The sequence below is a fragment of the Heterodontus francisci genome, chromosome 24 (assembly GCF_036365525.1).
Source record: "Heterodontus francisci isolate sHetFra1 chromosome 24, sHetFra1.hap1, whole genome shotgun sequence".
In the NCBI taxonomy this organism is placed as follows: Eukaryota; Metazoa; Chordata; class Chondrichthyes; order Heterodontiformes; family Heterodontidae; genus Heterodontus; species Heterodontus francisci.
The window spans coordinates 47,628,808-47,649,164 of record NC_090394.1 but is presented as its reverse complement, the minus strand read 5'-3'; positions in this window follow the sequence as shown (position 1 = coordinate 47,649,164).

Genomic DNA, 20,357 nt, shown 5'->3' with positions numbered 1-20,357 from the left:
ACCGGGCCTGGCCAGGTGACAAGGGGAGGGCATTGCACATTGCAAGAGGAGTGAGGGGAAGGTTGTCTGAGCTGCGGGGGTGGGAAATGGGGAAGAGACACCTCGGCAAAGCTCACAATGGGGGCAAGGCTGGGTCTGCCACTGGCAGGAAAGGACTTGCATTCAGGGAGAGGCCACCTATCATGGGCTTCAATCATCCAGGCTTCAGGGACCCAGTTGAAGAAGAGGTGCAGCAGAGCAGGAGGGAGAGCCTGCAGTGGTACTGCAATGACCTGTGCGCGCACAGGAAGGATAACAGCAGCCTCCAGATGGTGGAGAAGGCACAGAGGAGAGAGAGAGTGAGTTGTCCCATGCAGTGCCAATGAAGACTCTGCCTCTCCAGGGAGGCCCTCACTGACGTTTGCACTATTGTGCAGGATGAGCTGTGCCCCAGGGAACTTGGTGGGAATCCAATGTCAGTGACCCTGAAGGTCATCATGGCTTTGAACTTCTGTGCTTCTGGATCGTTCCAGGGATCCACTGGGGACATGTGTGAGATCTCACAGTCAGTGGCCGAATAGTGCATCAAAAAGGTCACCAATGCCTTACTCAGGAGGGCCAGAGACTATGTGTGCTTCTGCACGGATCCCAACTCTCAGTCTGAGGGGGCCATTGTTTTTGGGGCCATCGCTGGATTCCCCCAGGTGAACACCAGCCAGAGGCCTCATGAACAGGAAGGGCTTCCACTGTCTCAATGTACAATCAGTCTGTGACTGCCGTAAATAATTTTGGCAGCTCTGTGCTTGCTTCCCTGGAAGTTGTCACAATGACTACAATGGATCCTTGGCAACAAAGGCTACCCATTGAGGACATGGTTACTGACGCCTGTGAGGAACCCACACACAGATGCAGAGGAGAAGTACAACGCCTGCCACAGGACAATGTGACTGGCCATCGAATAGGCCATTGGTCTGCTCAGGCTGAGATTCAGGTGCCTAGATTGGTGCGGTGGAGCCCTTCATTGTTCCCCAGCAAGGGTCTCACGTATCGTGGTGGTCTGCTGCGTATTGCACAACCTGGCGCTACAAAGTGGGGAGCTGATGAGCCAAGAGGAAAGCGAGGATCACACTGATGGGCAAGCCATGGCAGATGAAGGACCCCAGTGACAACAGGAGAGTGGCCATGAAATATGGGCAAGGGAGGCTCATGATGCCCTTATACATTCTCATTTCCTTTGATCCTTACTGCCAGTTGTAGCTTGACCAATAAAGACCTGCCTTTATGTAGCCATGTTGTTGCCTTCCTTCCTTCCTTCAGGATGCACTGGCTCATTGGACATTCGTGCAGCGCAGAGCTGGCCAGGCTCCAGAGTTAGCCCCTCACAGCATAGTTTCGCCTCCAGCCTCTTCACAGAGGCTGAGTTGCAACGAAGGGCCAAAGGAAGAAAGGGAGGGAGTCTGTACTTAACAGAAATTATTTATTTACATTCACAACAGACCCTACCCTTTGCATATGAAAGACACAATCTCCCATGAGAACCCAATGATTCTATTGTACGTAAGGGAGAGATGGTGGCATCGTGGTAATGTCATTGGGCTAGTAATCCAGAGACTTAGGCTAATGACCTGAGGAAATGGATTCAAACCCTACCATGACAGCTGGTGCAATTTAATTTCAATTAATTAATAAATAAATAATCTGGAATTGAAAGTTAGTCTCAGTAATGGTGCCAGGAAACTATCATTGATCATTGTAAAATCCCAGTTGGTTCACTAATGTCCCTTTAGGGAAGGAAATCTGCCGTCCTTACCTGATCTGGCCTACATGTGAATCCAAACCCCCAGAAATGTGGTTGACTCTTAACTGCTCTCTGAAACAGCCTACCAAGCCACTTAGTTCAAGGGCGATTAGGGATGGACAACAAATGCTGGCCTTACCAGCGATGCCCATATCCCATGAAAGAATTTTTAAAACTTCTTTATTTGCTTACGTGAACTTTTATGAGGTGTTCCCCCTGTGCAGAGCTGAGGTGGAGGCAGGCTGCTGACCTTGCTGCCCCTTGACTAGGGATGACATTGACAGTTGTCCTCTGGATGCCGTCAGCCAGCATGCTGAGGGCCTCCTGCAAAGAAGCAGCACTACCCAATGTCAGCATCAATGAAGTAGAATCTGGCAATGCTGATAAAGGGGCGAGGAGCAGCTGCCCACACCAGGAGCACCCTGAGCGGAGCCCACATCTGCAGGACGCAGCTAGCTCTTCTCCCCATAGCAAGGCAGACTTCTGCCTGCCTGATGACCTGAGCATGCAGAGGACCTGGTGGTGACTCCAGATCCCCTGTCACTCTTTCACCTTGCCACTGCTGCTTTGTGCCCATGGTCACGACAAGGGTATGCAGGTCTGCACGAATGTCCTGCAGACACTGAGCGCTCTGCTGGATGTGGCTCTGTCATGCCAGTTTGCTTTGTTGAATGATAATTTTCTTTAACCCACTTCTTTAACCACTGGAGATCTGAATGTATATTTTTTGAAGAAATTTGTGATTCTCTCCAGCAGCAAGGAGACGCTTCTGAACTCTGAAATGTGCAGACCCAAGTGGGGGTCCCGCTCTCTATCTCTCCATTTCAGTTTACAAGCTTCGAACTCTGCCTGTTGACTGACCATCTTTGCATACTCCGGCTACAATCAGAAACCCCGTTGGAGGATATCATCCGCATCGCTGTCTCCACTGAACCAGTCATCTACGTCTTCAAACTAAAAGCCTCAGGACCACCGAATTCAGCTAGAAGCCAGCCAAATTACCAAACCCCACAAACTGTATACCCCTTTCTTCTATGTACTCTAACTCAGCCCCCACTCTGTAACCTCTTTGTATGTGTGTAAACCTCTAGTGTGTGTGTGAGTAAAAGTTGGCACGTAGTTTATTATTTTCATTAGTTCAGTTTAGGTACAATAAATTTAACCTCTTTCTTTGTTAAATTCAAGAAAACCTGTCCAATTGGTTCTTGTTATGATCATAGCAAGTAAGTGATCAAACACCTACTGAATTGGCCAGTACATCCACTTTAAAAAAGAATTAGACCTGTTGTGGTCAAACAGAGAGAGGGGAAAAAAAGGAAAGCTCTTTGACCCTTCCTCACCTGATTGTAGCACTTTCCATCAGAGCTGCCAATCTCTCAATGAAGGACGCCAGAGACAGTGCAGCACCCAAGGCCTGGATGAACTCCACTATTTGTCCGCGCTTGGGCACGCATAGCTTCTGGCATCTCTGCCAGAGGTTGTCTGACCTCTCACTGCAGCTGCAGCATTTCCCGTGATGCTACTGACACCAAAGGCAAGTCATCAGTCTGGGGCGTATCATGGGGCTGGCCTCCCACAGTCCTCCGACTATCAAAGGCCTGGGCTGTCACAACCTCCATTAGTTGCTCGGGCGCGTATGTGATGTGCTCACCAGGTTGTGTGCCCAGATCTAAATTCGAGTGCAAACCCACTGATGTGACAGAATCTGCGCTGGTGGAGGGTGCAGGAGTATGAGGTGATGGACCCTCTAAGGCTCCTTCCTCCCTCTCAGAGGTTGCAGGCTGACCCGCAGTCTCAAAGGCTGATTTGGCACCGCTTGATCTGCATAATAGAACAGAGACATATAAGGGTCAAGGGCCTCCCTTCCCACAAAAGCATACATCCCTGTTTTGCAGACCTCTGTGGGCACCAGGAGCATGAAGAGCAACATGGCTCCATTGCTGTAGATGCAGGTGCCCCATGTCTTGGGAAGGTGCCCCTGCCTCTCCATCTGTGACGCTCCGGCCATCTGCAGTCCAGCCAGCACCATAGCCTCCTCCTCCATAGAGATTAGTACATGGAAAATGGGCAGCCCACTGCCCGTCTTGGCCCTCTCTCTGTGTGCTATCTTCTCCTGAAGACAGGGGGAAGGAAGCTGTTCATCCCTCAGCGGGATCAATCCCAATACAAAGCCTAGTGGGAGTCCAGTTGCCAGATGGGGTCAAACAGACACCACCTGCATGTGTCCCCTTTCCAGGTACCTCACAAGATTGCGCTATGACATGGGGCCTCCTTACAGAGCCACTTCACCATGCCCCTGTCAGTCAGCTTGCATCCTCTGACCTTGTCCATGTCTTGGGTGGGGAGGAGGGGTGGGGGGGGGGGGTTGATCCCTCTCCTCCCAATGCACACTCCTTCTTCAGCAAATGCAAGGCCCAAGGAGATGAAAGCATTAAAAGGTGCTCACTTTTGCAGCCCGGATGAGCTCATTTTAAGCTGCTTGCGGCACTGAATCCATGTCCATGGTGTGACCACACAGAGAGTAACCTGCTCTGCGATCTGGAGCCAGGCCTGTTTGATCTGTCCCTCAGAACAGAATGTGACTCCTCTCCCTTGCAGCCTGCAAGAGCACCTGGAGGGAGGCATCAGGGAAACGTGGGGCCATCCGCAGTCTCCTTTCAACCATCTCTATGTGGACTCTCTGACCTCCTACCCTCCCAGGATTTCAGCATGCAGAGTTCAATGCAGGGCTGGCAACCCTTTAATAATGGCGCCAGCACCTGCCACAGTGTCACCTGATGCTACACTCCCCACCTCCGGGCCCAACTCTGACCACGCAATTGGTCGTGTGTCACGGCTCATTAAGCTTAATTGGCCAGCCAACGCTGAACTGTGTGCGATCGTCCGCTCCTTCCCCCGGCATGCCTCGCATTGGTTTCCAGTCCCGACGGTGGGACCGGCGTCTTAAACATAAAATTCGGCCTTTAATTGCAGCAGTTTTAAGATATTAGAAACAATGGGACGAATTAGTATGGAAGCCCAATAATTGGAGTATTGTAAATAAAGATTCAACATGTTATATTCAGTGTGAGAATCCTGAAACCATGACTGTTTTGGGTCTTTGAAGTTCTTGGAGAATGATGCATAATAACTAAGTTTCTGCATTATTTTCAATTCGAGTTGAAGGCACTGATTTAAGCGCCTCAGACCGGAGCAGCGGCAGTCGGCGGGCTGTCTCTGTGTTGGCGTGAAAAGAGGGAAAAAAAACTACCAGTGACATCACAGGAAATCTGTAAGCTGATTGATTGGTAAGTAACAGCTTTTATTACCTGTAAATAACTTTAAAAAATCAGAGGAAAAAGTTTTTTTTTAAACCCTCAAATAGCTACCTGGTAAGTGATAAGGTTAGTACTACAAAGGTTTTGTTTTAATTAGTGCAATTTATTAATAATTACTACTTCGAATAGTGCTTTTTGGACTGAGTAAGGCTGTGAGTTGTGTGTGAGGGATTTTACTGACTAGGGGAAAGAGGTGCTCTTTGCAGTCTTTCTTTTCTTTTCTGCCTTTTCAGCCTCTCCAGTACAGGGGAAGAAGCTGATTGGCAAGTAACTGGTAAGTTATTCCACTTATTACATTAGCAATAGTTAGTTTGTAAAGTTAAGTAATGGCAGGACAGCTCGGCCAAGCGGAATGTGCTTCCTGTGGCATGTGGGAAGTCGTGGACGCACCATGTGTCCTTGAGAAACACATCTGCAGCAAGTGTCACCGGCTGCAGAAGCTTGAGCGCCGGGTTTCGGAACTCGAGCAGCGGCTGGAGTCACTGCGGCGCATCCGCGAGGCAGAGAACTACCTGGATAACACGTTTCAGGAGGTAGTCACCCCAGAGCTTAAGAGAGCACAGGCAGAGAGGGACTGGTTGGCTGCCAGACAGACAAGAAGGACAAGGTAGGTAGTGCAGGAGACCCCGGAGGGCATCCCACTTTCTAACCGGTATTCAGTTCTGAGTACTGATGGGAGAAAGGGTTCCTCTGGAGAGGGCAGCGAGAGTCATGACCAGAGCACCATGGGTGGCTCAGCTGTGCAGGGAGGGAGGAGAAAGGACAGGAGAGCAATAGTTGTAGGGGATTCTATAGTTAGGGGAACAGATAGGCGTTACTGTGGTCACAGATGTGATTCCAGGATGGTATGTTGCCTCCCTGGTGCAAGTGTCATGGACATCACCGAGCAGCTACGGGGCATTCTGGAGGATGAGGGCGCACAGCCAGAGGTCGTGGTCCACATTGGTACCAACGATACAGGAAGAAAAAGGGATGAGCTCCTGCAGGCTGAGTTTAGGGAGTTAGGAACAAGATTAGCAAGCAGGACCTAAAAGGTAGTAATCTCCAGATTACTCCCAAGGCCACGTGCTAGTGAGTATAGAAATAAAAAAATACACCAGATAAATGCATGGCTGGAGAGTTGGTGCAGGAGGGTGGGCTTCAGATTTCTGGGGCATTGGGACCAGTTCTGGGGAAGGTGGGACCTGTACAAGCCAGACAGTCTGCACCTGAACAGGACTGGGACAAATATTCTTGCAGGAAGGTTTGCTAGTGGTTTGGGAATGGTTTAAACTAGCTTGGCAGGGGGATGGGAACCTGAGCGCAGTCTTAAATACGACAATTTCAGGGCAGGGAACATGAGGCAGAAAATTAGCAAGTTACTGAAAGACAGAAAAAGCAAAGGTTAAAAAGTGTGCAGCACAGGAATTTGGCGGTGCTAAAGGGTATTTATTTAAATGCAAGGAGTAAAGTAAATAAAGCCAATGAGCTGAGGGCACATATAGACAGAAAGCAGCATGATATCATTGCTATAACGGAAACTTGGCTTAAGGAGGAGCAAGAATGGCTACTCAACGTCTCTGGATATAGAGCTTTCAAGCGAGATAGAGAGGGAGATTAAAAAAAAGGAGGGGGTGTAGCATTATTATTTAAGGAATCAATAACAACTTTGAGGAGGGATGATATGCTAAATGAATCATCAAATGAGGCCATATGGGTGGAGGTCAGAAATAAAAAAAAGGGGCAGCCACACTACTAGGAGTGTACTATAGACCTCCAAATAGTGAGATGGAGGTAGAAGAACAAATATGTAGGCAACTTTCTGGGTGCAAAAACTATAGGGCAATAATAGTTGGGAATTTCAACTACCCCAATATCAACTGGGATACAAACTGTGTGAAGGGCACAGAGGGGACAAAATTCCTGAACTACGTTCAAGAGAACTTTTTTAGCCAGCACATAACAAACCCAAGAAGAGGGGGCACAGTTCTAGATTTATTCTTCAGTAATGAAGCTGGGCAAGTGGAGGAAGTAACAGTGGGTGACCATTTTGGAGATGGTGACCATAATACAATTAGTTTTAGCATAATCATGGAAAAGGACAAAGATAAAACAGGAGTAAAAGTTCTAAATTGGGGGAAGGCAAATTGTAAGAAATTGAAAGGTGACCTGGCGAAAGTGGATTGGATACACCTACTTGAAAGAAAATTAGTGGCAAACCAGTGGGAGGCATTCAAAAGCGAGATACTGCAGGCACAGTGTAGGCATGTCCCCACAAAGATAAAGGGTGGTACTGCCAAATCTAGAGCCCCTTGGTTATATAGAAGCTTACAGAGTGAGTTAAAGCAACAAAAAAAAGCTTATGACAATGTCATGGTCCTGTAGTTTTTTTTCAGAATATGCGGTTTGCCTTTAAGGCTTGCAAGGGATTTCAGAGCCGGCAAGCCTTAGGAGTTATAGGAAGGTGCATATTTGTTGCCATAGATGTAGCCACTGGGAGTGAGCCTGATGCAATCCATTTGTTACAATTCAGTTTTGAACTGGCTTATTAGTGGAAGTTTGTTCTAACAGACACAGAGGACACAGCTGAGATGAGCACACCTGAAAGAAAGCTCTCAATCATTTAAACTGAAGGAAGAGGATTTTAGTCTGTTTAATTATTATCTCTCAAAATTCTAAAACATCAAGCCAAAACAGAGATCTCTGATTATTTAAATTTAAGAAAGGGAAGTTAGACTGTGACAATCTTTTATCCCTCAAAAACTCTAAATTCAGACTGATTCTGTTGAAAGTATTTGCAAGTCATTAATTGTTGAAATTCACTGGAGAAGGAAAGCAGCATCCTGTGAAGACTTCGAGCAACATCCTGTGAGGACTTCAAGCAACATTTTCTGAGAACTTTGAGCAACATTGGACTGTAAATTTGCAAGGACTCTAATTTTTTTCTATTTTAAATGTTGATTATATCTTCATAGTGTTTAAGAATTTAGTTCTTCTAATTAAAGAGTTAATTTATTGATGTAAAGACACCTGGTTTAGGTAGCCTCATTCGGGGGTTAATAGATGGTACAATTTGGTTGGGTCTCTTTTTAATTTGGAAAGTTTTAAATGATATGTTAGCCGATCTGTGGAACGATGGGATTGAAATAACAGTGCGTTGGTCCCACCACAATCAGAATCGTATATTTTGATTGGGGGCTTTGACAGGAACAGTCGGTCATAACATATTTATTGGGGGCTCGTCCACAACTCGAATAACACATTAATTGGGGGCCCACTCAAGACTGAATCACATATTAATTGGTTTTCTTGACTTGAATCATATCTTAATATGATTCAAAGGGCGACACAGTGGCGTAGTGATTAGCACCGCAGCCTCACAGCTCTAGCGACCCGGGTTCAATTCTGGGTACTGCCTGTGCGGAGTTTGCAAGTTCTCCCTGTGTCTGCGTGGGTTTCCTCCGGGTGCTCCGGTTTCCTCCCACATGCCAAAGACTTGCAGGTTGATAGGTAAAAATTGGCCATTAGAAATTGCCCCTAGTATAGGTAGGTGATAGGGAAATATAGGGACAGGTGGGGATGTGGTAGGAATATGGGAATTAGTGTAGGATTAGTATAAATGGGTGGTTGATGGTCGGCACAGACTCGGTGGGCCGAAGGGCCTGTTTCAGTGCTGTATCTCTAAACTAAAATTAATTGGGAGCTCGCTCGCAGTTGAATCATATTTAATTCAGTGGCTCGCGTCTGGGATCAGAATCAGACTAATCTGGAGGGCTCACATTTGGAATCATAGTAATTGCTTGTCTATGGGATAACATATTTAAATTGGGGTCTTGCATTTGGCATCAGATTAATTGCTCTCGAGTCTGGGATCTTATCAATTGGAAACTTGATTGTTGGGTTCTAAATCTGACACCAATTACAAAGAAATTAAAAGAACCAGGTCTCTTATATAATAAAGTACAGTCTATACCATTGTTATGGCATTAGTGGTTGTTGCAGAGTTTTTGGGAAAGCAGAATGTTTCCCTGAATGACTTGATAACTTTAACTAAGAACAAATTAAAACTGGGGTTGGAATTGAAATCAGGTGCCAAAAAAGCATAGATAATTGAAATAATAATCAAACATCGGAAATTAGTAGAAGATGATGATGATGATAATACAGATGAGGGACAATATGAGGAACAAGAAAGGGAATATGATAGACATGAAGGTAGTAGGTCTGAGACTGATGCAGTGGAATTGGCTAGGATTCAGTTAGAAATGAAAAAACTGGAGCTTCAGCAGAAAAATACAGAAAACTTGAGGCAGAAAAAGAATTAAGAAAACTTGAATTGGAAAAAGAGGAAAGGGAAAAAGAAAAATCAATAGCAATAGGAAAACTTGACCTTCACAGTGAGAGTGAAAGAGAAGAGAGGGAATTTAAGTTAAAAGAGATGGAATTAAGACAAAGGGGTAGTCTTAATCCAGGGAAAATTCGGGTCAGGAAGAATCTGAATTTAGATCAGGACCCAGCAAGACGTTGTTTAGATTTATACAGGCTCTTCCCAAGTTCGAGGAAAGGGACATAAAGGCATTTTTCGTATCTTTTGAAAAAATGGCCAAACCGATGAAATGTCCAAAAGAAAACTGGACATTGCTCATGCAGGGCAGGCTGGTAGGCAGAGCTCATGAAGCTTATGCCATGCTTTCTGAAGAGGCTTCTGCACATTATGAGATGGCAAAAAAGGCTATTCTCGCTGCGTATGAGTTAGTCCCTGAAGTTTAGGAACTTACGGAGATCGACTGGGCAGACATATTTAGAATTTGAGCGGGTGAAGCAAATGAATTTTGACCATTGGATACGGGTATTAAAGATAGAAACCACATATGAGAACCTTCAAGAATTAATTCTCTTAGAAGAGTTTAAAAACTCCATTCTTTCAATAGTGAAAACGCTTATAGATTACCTGAAAGTTTTGAAAGTTAGGCAAGCAGCAGAGATTGCTGATGATTTTGAGCTTGTGAATAAGCCAACTTATTTTGTCTGTCACCCCCATAAACCCAAGAAGGATAGAAAGTGGGAGAGTGAAAGGAAGGCAAGTAGCCGGGGACAAGAAGGACCAGCTGGGAATGCCCCAGGATCACCTCCTCAGGTCAGAAAGGAAGATGCTGAGGGTAGAAGTGAGGTTCACAAGCCAAAGTGTTATCATTGCAACAAAACGGATCATCTTCATTCAGAGTGCTGGAAATTGTGAGGTAAACCCATAGGACTTGTTGGGGTATGTAAAGTTAGTGCAGAGGAAAAGACTCTGACTGAGAGTATAGCAGACCAAGCTATAGCTTTAACTACAGCTGTGAATGTGAAACCAGATACTAAAACTAAGAGGAGTGTAGAGGTTAAGAATAAAATACCTGAGAGATATAATGAATTTTTGTCAAAGGGGAGAGTAGCTCCATATCCTGTTAGTGAGGCAGGAAAACCTATCATTATACTCAGGGATACAGGAGCGACCCAAACACTCTTGCTGGGGCAAGAGGTTTTCACCAGAGAGCGTCTTGAATACTAAAGTTTTAGTAAATGGAATTGGCGGAGAGTATATACCCGTACCTTTGTATAAAGTACGCCTAGAGAGTGACTTAACAACTGGGGTAGTAACTGTAGGTGTTGTCCACAGTTTACCAGTAAAGGGAATTGATCTACTCCTAGGAAACGATTTGGCTGGATCAAAAGTATCAGGTTCTCCTATAGTTACAGAGGAACCCAGTGAAATTAAGGAAACGGAGCACTTACAGGAGCAAGGTCCTGGGATATTTCCTGTCTGTGTAGTTACCTGAGCAAGGGCTAAACAGGATCCATCGTCGGAGGTAGAAGGGGCGCCACAAATAAACAGTCAGGCATCTGAAACCTTATTTGGGGATTTAGATAATCCAAATGAGATGTTTAACAGATCGTCTATCATCGCAGCACAGCAAACTGTAGACAGCAGAGGCTAATGTCAAGTCTCCACAAAGCATAATGGGAAAAGAGACCAACCTCATACAAACACCAGATTTGCAAAAGGAGACGAACTGAGGTTGTGGTTTTGTGAAGGTCGATCTGTCCTGAAGAAGGAAGCAAAACTAGACTGCTGACTGAGCAGACCCTAGGCATCAAGGGTCACTAGTCTTTGTTGTTATCAAGGTATATCAAGAATGGATAAGGGAACAATGGGGCAGATGTGTCCTGTTTACGAGACATTTGGACAGATGATCTCAGGATCACGAGGGTCCTGGGTGATGTAACCTTCTTGAAAAAACATATAAAAATAGGAGGGTCCGAAGCCTTGGGTGCAACAACCTGGGATCAACCATCGCGAAGGAAGACCTGAGTTCAATACTCAGAGAAGACTACAACTGCACGGAAGGAGCCTGGCCAGTTCGCCTCTCACGGGTAGTATTTAAGTCCAAGTCGTGAGTCTTGTGACTTATTGTAATCAGTAGTAATTAAGCAGAGTAAAGTAGACGCAAAGTTTGAGAAGTAATAAGCACTTGTATGCTTTAAGTGATTTTAGTACTAATAAAGTGAAGTTATAAGAGACTTTGGTTTACAGTGTATCTTTGTCCGTCACCTCAATTGATACCCTACAGGGGAAAAGGGTCAACAAAGCTGATCCAGTGATCTACCAAATAGCACAGAGGGCTCTGTCAGAAGCTGAGGTGAAAGGAGTTCTAAAAGGCTATTATATGGCAAACTGGGTTTTGAGGAGGAAATGGAGACCCCCTTATAGACCTGCCGATGAAGACTGGACAGTTGTTGAACAGATAGTGGTATCACCTAAATATCGACAAGAATTATTAAGGTTAGCACACCACATTCTTCTTTCAGGATGTAGGGGAATTCGGAAGACCAAATCACACATAAGCAACATTATTACTGGCCAGGTCTTAGAAAGGGTGTAAGACAATTTTGTAGGGCATGCCACACCTGTCAAACAGTGGGAAAACCACAACCTACCATAAAACCAGGGGATGAGGTATTAGTGTTGTTACCGTCACAGGGAGAACCAGTGAAAGCATGGTTCAGTGGCCCATATAGAGTGATCAAAAGAATGGGTAAGGTAGATTACTTGATTGACACCCATGATCACTGGATGAAGAAACAGTTGTGTCACATTAATTTGCTCAAACCATATCACCGCAGGGAGGAGGATAAGCCAGGACAGGTATGTTAGGTAATCGGGACTGTGGAGAAGGAAAAGGAAAGTGAGAATGAGGCAGAAGTAGACCTAGGAAATACTTCACAAAGGATAGGGTTGATGCAGACATTGTAGTTAAAGAGGAGGAGTGTGAAATATTAGATATGATAAGCACAATGAGAGAGTAAGTACTGGAGAGTCTGGTATCCTTGAAAGTGGAGAAATCCCCAGGGCCAGATGGATTACATCCCAGGTTGTTAAAGGAAGTCAGGGAGAAAATAGTGGGTGCGCTGAGGATCATCTTCAAATCCTCACTAGATACAGGAAAGGTACCAGACGTTTGGAAGTCTGCGAACATTGTACCATTGTTTAAAAAGGATGAGAGAGAATAGGCCGGCCAGTCTGACCTTGGTGGTGGGTAAATTGTTAGAATCTGTTCTGAGGGACAAGATAAACTGCCACTTAGAAAGTGATTAATCAGGGATAGCATGGATTTGTTAAGGATAGGTCATGTCTTACTAACTTAATTGAGTTTTCTGAGGAAGTAACAAGAAGGATTGATGAGGGTAGTACAGTGGATGTGGTCTACATGGATTTTAGTAAAGCATTTGACAAGGCCTCACATGGCAGACTGGTCAGTCAAATGAAAGCCCATGGAATACAGGAGAATGTGGCAGGTTGGATCCAGAATTGGCTCAGGGCCAGGAAACAAAGGGTAGTAGTCGACGGATGTTTTTGTGTATGGAAAGCTGTTTTCAGTGGCATTCCACAGGGCTCAGTGTTGGGAACCTTGCTGTTTGTGGTATATATTGATGATTTGGACTTAAATGTGGGAGGCATGATTGGGAAATTTGCTGATGACACAAAAATTGGCCATGTAGTTGATAGTGAGGAGGATGACCGTAGACTCCAGAAAGATATAAATGGTTTGGTTGAGTGGGCGGAAAAGTAGCAAATGGAATAAAATCCACAAAAGTGTGACGTAATGCATTTGGGGAGGGCAAATAAAGCGAGGGAATACACAATAAATGGGAGGATGGTGAGACGGGTAGAAGACGTGAGAGACCTTGGAGTGCATGTCCACAGGTCCCTGAAGGTGGCAGGACAGGTAAATAGAGTGGTGAAGAAGGCATATGGAATGTTTTCCTTTATTGGCCAAGGTATAGAATTCAAAAGCAGGGATGTAATGCTGGAACTGTATAAAACACTGGTTAGGCCACAGTTGGAGTATTGCATACAGTTCTGGTCACCACATTACAGGAAGGACATAATTGCTGTGGGGAGAGTACAGAGGAGATTTACAAGAATGTTGCCAGGGCTCGAATGTTGGAGCTATGAGGAATGATTGGATAGGCTAGGGTTGTTTTCCTTAGAACAGAGGAGGCTGAGGGGTGACTTAATAGCGTGTACAAAATTATGAGGGGTCTTGATAGAGTAGACAGGAAGGACCTGTTTCCCCTAGCAGAGAGGTCAATTACCAGGGGGCACAGATTTAAGGTGATTGGTAGAAGGGTTAGAGGGGGCATGAGGAAAAACATTTTCACCCAGGGGGTGGTGGGTGTCTGGAATTCACTGCCAGGAATAGTGGTGGAGGCAGAAACCCTCAATTCTTTCAAAAGGTAGCTGGACCTGCACCTGAAGTGCTCTAACCTGCAAGGCTATGGACCAGGTGCTGGAAGGTGGGATTAGATTGTGCAGCTAGTTTTTCTTTCCGGCCGGCACAGACACGACGGGCTGAATGGCCTCCTTCTGGGCAGTAATCTTTCTCTGGTTCTATGGTCTTATGGCTGCGCGATGTGCCTCCATTGTTTACGTTTGCCTCCGTAATTTTTTTATGTTTCTATGGTTCTAAGTAACTTTAATATGTGTGAATTTTATTTATGCTGGATTAATAATTTTCAATTTTGTCCTTGGTTAAATGTTTTGCTTTTTCAATGTTCTCATTGATAAATAAATATCCACCAAACTCAAATTGGCATACATTCCCACAAATACATACCAAAAGTTAATTGTACAGCTAGCAACAAAGTGTAACTCATGTTTTAAATGATGCTAGAATACATTTTTTTTTAAAAAAAAGCTACATTTTTCAGTGCCCTCATGCCATGTCCTGCAGTCAGCTGTTCAATGTTCTTTCACTCAGTGGGACAGTATGTTCTAGTACAACACACTTTGCTTATTTTTTTTTATTTTTAATTCCAAAATATACTTTATTCATAAAAATCTGCAAAAATTACATTGCCAAACTGTTTCAAACAGCACCAAAAAATACAAACATTGCAAGGGAGATCAGTTTCCTTCAATACTATAATGAATTTCTTCACAACCCTTCCATTTCACAATTGTCGTGCCAATTACAGTTTTACATTTACAGCAAATGAAAATATTAACGATACAGTTCGAGGGGTTTCCCATGGATCCAGCCCCTCAGTTCAGCTTGGTGGGGGGACCTTACACTGTGGTCTTTCCCCATTGAGCCTTTGCTGCGGCTGCCCCAAGCTTTAGTGCGTCCCTCAGCACGTAGTCCTGGACCTTGGAATGTGCCAGTCTGCAGCATTCGGTGGTGAACAACTCTTTGCGCTGGAAGACCAGCAAGTTTCGGGCAGACCAAAGGGCGTCTTTCACCGAATTGATAGTCCTCCAGCAGCAGTTGATGTTTGTCTCGGTGTGCGTCCCTGGGAACAGCCCGTAGAGCACAGACTCCTGTGTTGCTATTAAGTCAGTTAAAGCAGAGTAAAACTCCCTTGATTCTACACTTAATGTGATTTAAAGCAAACTGAGTAAACCTCCTTTAAACTCACTCTGATTATGTTTTCCATGACTCAAACCAGCTATCTTATGGGCAACCTAACTGTGATGGCCTTAATTTGGCAGAATTGTGGTGTGGACTGATGTCCATTAAGAGCTGAAAATTTGTTTCACGTAGGGTCATTATAACCAAGAAGAGGTGAGACTGTCTTCCTATCAGCTTGGACTGCTCTTGAGTATCAATTCTCCATCATATGTTGACACATGATGAGAATAAAGATCTAATCATAGAATAATAGTAGGATTGCAGCAATGTTATAACAATCAGATGTAAGCTCTAATATCAAATGAATGGTTGAACCCGGGTGTATACAAATAAGTCAAGCTATCCAGATCCTGACCATATACTCAATGTCCCAATAGTCAGGGAAAAGATCTAAGACTTGCAGTCTCTGTTTGCAGGTCATATTTCCAGGGACATGTAAATCCATTAAAATCTGCAATTCATTTTAAATATAAATGCATTAAATATGTATAAAGTAAACCAAATTATGTTTACAATACAACTGAATTAGCAATAGGAAATAGATTGCAAAAGAATTATCTCAAAGTTTTAATCAGGATAGCTCACCAAACTGCAAATTCCATGACAAAAATAATAAATTACAGTCAATGCAGTCCAAATGTTCATCAATTCTTCGATATATTAGTTATATGCATGTGGTTTACACATCCTAATGCAAATTGTGTACCCAGCAAAAGTTCATGTCAAAACGTTTGAAATTAATCCTCTGTTTGTGTCAGCAACAGTTTTCTTCTAATACTTCAAATGAATGGGTCCCTACCTATCATTCAGCACAAGAAAATATTTTCCATATCCATATATATCTTGAAAAATATTATGTTATCATTAATTGTGGTAAACTGAAACATTTTGTCTGTGAAATTGTTTATCCAAACATAACACGATAGGGTTCAATCTTTTCTGTTTGAACTAGGTAGTGCATTTTTAGAATAGTTGTTACATTTTTTTATTGAACATTATTAGTGAGTTTAATTTTCAAGTTGCTGAATGTGTCACCTTTTATTATCTGAACATAGGTTCTAAAGTGTAATAGAAACCTACAGTGTATGCAAAGTCATTTAGCGGCATTTTAGAAAAAAAACTTTTAAATTTAGGTTGTGCAGTGATGAAAGTTTTTACACTAACAGGGCTGAATTTTCATGTCAGGAGCAGAAAACAGGAGTTGGGACTGTTTCCAGATCCCAAACTTGTCCCCGGGGGGAAAACAGTTATTGATCTGGGATTTTGACCAGGCGCTACCTTAATAGGCATGAAGTCAGGTTCCTTGTCCACTTAAGGGTGGCAGGTGGGCTCTTGAAGCCAGAGGGCCAATCAGAGGCCTTGCAACTTGAGAGAAGCAGCAGACTGCAGTAAAGGGTAAGTAATTGAGAGGGCACTTCAAGATGAATGTGCCCTCTCACCAAATCTTTTAAAAATTTAAATAAAAATAGAAAAAGCAGCCAGTCCACCACTGTGGAAGGGTTGCATGGGAATCCCTGTACTGGGCAGTCTTTGGTTGCACATGCACCCAGGCAGGCAGTGAGAGCCTGTAGGCCTGACTGGAGCACTGGCACCCCAGCCTGCCATTGGGTGCCCACCTGCAGGCAATTGAACTGCTGCTCCCATCAAGTCAGGAAACTGGAACTGACTGCATAATCCCAGTTGACCTCCTTAACCCCTGGTTAACAAGGCTTTTAATGAGCCTAATTGTCTGTCTGCTTCATTGGAGTGGCTAGCACTGCTTGGCCCTAACCTGCCTCGGCCAAAATGGCCAACAGCAAGAACAGAATATTGAAACCGGCATGCCGCCCAGCGCTGGTACTTTCGGGCTCCATCTGCCTCCATTCCAGACCATGGTGGGACCCAGGAATTTGGACTATATTGTCTGTTGATATTTGGCACCAGGAAACAATATCATGTGAAATATTAAGAACACGTTTTTGCATTGTAGCTAAAATATTGGAGAATTAACCTTGTTTTAGAGCACTGTGTTCAAGTTCCAGATTTGATTGACATTCACTACGTCATTAGAAAATTGCACAAAGAAGCTATTTAGTCAATCAAACACATTCCTTCCAATGAATATTTATTCAACCCCAGCCATAAGCTTTATCTCACAAACTCCTGAAGGGAAGTTCCACATAAATAGTGCTGATCTTCAAAGTGTAATCAGATCACTCATTCGCCCCAATGCCTCTCCTTGCAGGCTTCAATAGTAGTGCAGTATTCCCATGCAGTATTTGATCACCTCAGTCTACACCTAATCCTAAAACCTTCTATCCATAAGACTTTCCAGAGTCTTGACTAAATAATCTAGAGCAATGAAGATAAAAATGGTTGTACTTGAAAACTTAAACAGACCACCAAGGGGTGCCAAGGATGGTTATTTCTTGCAACCTTGGAGGTGCCTGCAAACTGGAAAATTTCAACCTCAGAGGATTGTATCATTTGTAGGCTGATGGGACAGGGTGCAATGGACACAATAAAAACCTGGGCCGGAATTTTACGTTGGACGGAGGCCCCGCCCACTGGCTGAAAAGTCCTTGGCGAGCTCACCTCCGCCGGGCCTGGGGAGCCAGGCCAGGATTTGTTGCTCCCCAGGCCCTGAATTGGTTTTGGTCGGGACTTCCACCTCCTTGAGGCAAGAAGTCCCGCCAATCAGCGGGCCAGCAGCTCTTAGAGCCAGTCACACCACCGGGAGTGATGGCCACTGCTGGGACTATACCCAGCCATTGGAGACAAGAGGGAGGACAGCCTCGGAACTCAGGTAAGTTTTTGGGGCCTCGCCAGGGAGGGGATTGTTGTATGTTCGGGGCAGTTGGGGCTTCAGGGGTGGCTCTCCGTGGGACACAGGGTACCCAATCAGGAGGGTCCCCCCCTAATAGAAGGCTACCTGGATTTACCAGGCAGGGTTCTTGGGACTTTTACCGTCCAGCAGCTAAGGGTAAAATACCCGCAGTAGTGGAAGGAGGCTCTTAAGTAGCTATTAATTTGCCACTTGAGGGCCTTGATTGGCCTAGGGTGGGCGGGCCGTTTCTCGCCACTGCCTCCCATGTAAAACTGCAGCGCAGGTGGGAAAGGGTCAGGAACGGCCCCCCCATCGCCTCCCACTCAATCTTACGCCCCTCCCCGCCCCCGCCACCAGCCCGCTCATTGAGGGGCCATAAAATTCTGGCCTTGTTTGCTATAAATTTAAAGCAATAGTGTCAGCCTGTGGCTAGTTATGAATTTATCTAAGACGTTCATTGCTTTTATATGTAGTAAATAATTTTGCTGCCCTGACTGATCAATGAAGGTCCTTTAGGGAGGGTGCCAATGATCTATGCAAAATATTAATAGTATATAGGTGGTGTAAACTCAGAATTACTTTAAGTTAAGCCAGGAAATTCAGATCAGTGAACATGAACATCAATGAAGAGAAAAGGTTTTAAAAATAAGATTCTGAAGAATTTTGCCAGGCAGGGAAAAACAGTCAAAATGTTCAAGATACAGTTGAATATGACAATACAACATCAACTTACATTTATTTAGCATATTTAACATATAAAATCATCTCAAGATACTTCACAGAGATGTAAGCAGATAAAAATGGGTGCTGAGACAAAGGAGGAGATATTAGGAAAGGTGACAAAAGCATGGTCAAAGAGCTGGGTTTTTAGGAGGGTCTGAAAAAAAGAATGGGAGAAGAGGCAGAGACATTTGAGGAGGGAATTCTAAACCATGGGGCCTAAATGGTTCAAGGCCAGCTAGCAATGGTGCGGCAAAGGAAGGAGAGAGATGCATAAAAAGTCAGCGAGAGATGAGAGAGATTGGAGAGCTAAGGTAGTAGAGATGTGAATTTCGATAGGCTGAGTGGCCTTTTCTTGTCTTTGATTTTTTCAGATGTCTGACATGCAGGGCTGATATTCTGAGTTTTACCTGCAGAGAATGCCTATTCCCTGAGTGCAACAGCTGGGAAAAAGAGAGGACATAGAAATGTAGGAATTGCTAGATGAAAAAAAGAGCACAGTCCATCTAGTTTGCTTTCTACCACCCTGTTAGTCACATGACCCATCAATAATGGAATTGTTGATTAATCATGGAAATCATCTTTATCAACTAGTTTACAACAGACCTAGACATGAGTTGAGGAAAATACCCAATAGTGGAAAGCTTTCGGAACCAAGCATACTACACTTACCATATATCATGTCTCAAATTATTCATATGCTGTATTCTAAAACAATGGCCCAGAATTTCCTGGGACAGGGTATCTCACAGTGAGTGCTGTGAGTTGTCTTTTTTGCCTCACTCTTCAGCTCCAATTAAATTTGCGCTGCAAATTGCTGGAAGTGCAAATTGATAACGGTGCAGCGAGTTCAATGGGGCTTCTGGGACCTTGGTGAATAACGGACCAATAGTCTGCCTCTTTAACTAACAGAGTTTAAGGATTTGAATGGTTTGCACCTTGACATTTGATTATTTAACTGAAATGCATTTAAAGATCACTGAATTAGTGTAAAGCTAAGTTTTTAGGTCAATGCAATATGACACATAAGCACATGACTGAAACGGCCTCCTGCCCAGGGTTCAGATTGTTTTTTTTTAATTTATGAAATTCAGGAACAAGAGGCAGCCACTGCCTACATGCAAAAGTTAAATATTTAATAGCAATTCAAAGGATCATGTTGCTTCTGGAATCAAAATGATGATTGGTGGTTACATGCAATTTAGTGGGCCCACATACTTTGAGGGGGTTGGGGAGTAACTCTAAATCCTGACAAGCTGAAATGAACTTAGCATTGACTCTCCTCCCAGCCAGAATCCACACCAAATTAATCAGTATAACTTGCATCCTGGTTGTGTGCTTTATGTGGCATGTGCAGAAATATTATCATTAATTGCTATGTGATTTCTAAGTGGAAGGTCAAAAGGAAACATAAATCACACCATTAACAGAGTCCTTATGCAGTTAAATACCAGCCCTAACTTTATGGGAAGAGTTTAATTCATTTCTACAGAGAAAATCCAGCAACACCTTGACGCTCATGGGGAGGTTGACGGTGGAGTGGTACAAACTGTCCAGCAAATTGTGGTGATTTGCAACTCACAGGATATTTCTCTCTGAACCTAATCTTTCTTAATAATGGCATGCACATTTAACTCGCCATTATGTTTACAGCAAATTCTGGCCTCTTGCTCACTGAATTAATATTTCCACTGATTTGTTTTGAACTTACTCCCCTGCAAGCCATATCGTCTGGTTTTACTGTTCTGGATAAGGTGAAATGGCTTGCTATGGTGTACATAATCTAGTACCTTTAGAATCCTAAA